The following is a 358-nucleotide window of genomic DNA, read 5'->3' on the forward strand; positions in this document are numbered from 1 at the left end:
TTATGTTGTATCTATTATATTTGTTTGTTTCTTTGTTTCGTTTTTTGTTTGTTTTTTATTATATTTATTTATTTGTTTGTTTTTTTGTCTTTTTGTTTTTTATTAGATTTATTTCTTTATTTGTTTCTTTTTGTTTTTTATTATTTTTATTTATTTGTTTGTTTCTTTGTTTGTATCTGTCTCTGTCTGTCTCCTGTTTTTTTCTTTTTGTTTGTTTGTCTCTTTCTCTCCCTGTATCTGTTTACTTTTTTATTTATTTATTTGTTTATTTATTTATTTATTTATTTATTTATTTATTTATTTATTTATTTATTTGTCTGTCTCCATACCTCTGCCTGTTTGTATTTATTTTTTATTT

At 18.7% G+C, this 358-nt stretch overlaps 1 protein-coding gene across 1 annotated transcript in view; it reads right to left on the reverse strand.

Moving 5' to 3' along the window:
- EMH_0049400 (uncharacterized protein) overlaps positions 1 to 358 on the reverse strand; it is a gene marked incomplete at both ends in the record, with an annotated part of 4,112 nt that overhangs the window by 2,930 nt on the left and 824 nt on the right. The window lies entirely within an intron of this gene.

This window comes from Eimeria mitis, genomic scaffold (assembly GCF_000499745.2).
Source record: "Eimeria mitis Houghton genomic scaffold, Emh_scaff2151, whole genome shotgun sequence".
Lineage (NCBI taxonomy): Eukaryota > Apicomplexa > Conoidasida > Eucoccidiorida > Eimeriidae > Eimeria > Eimeria mitis.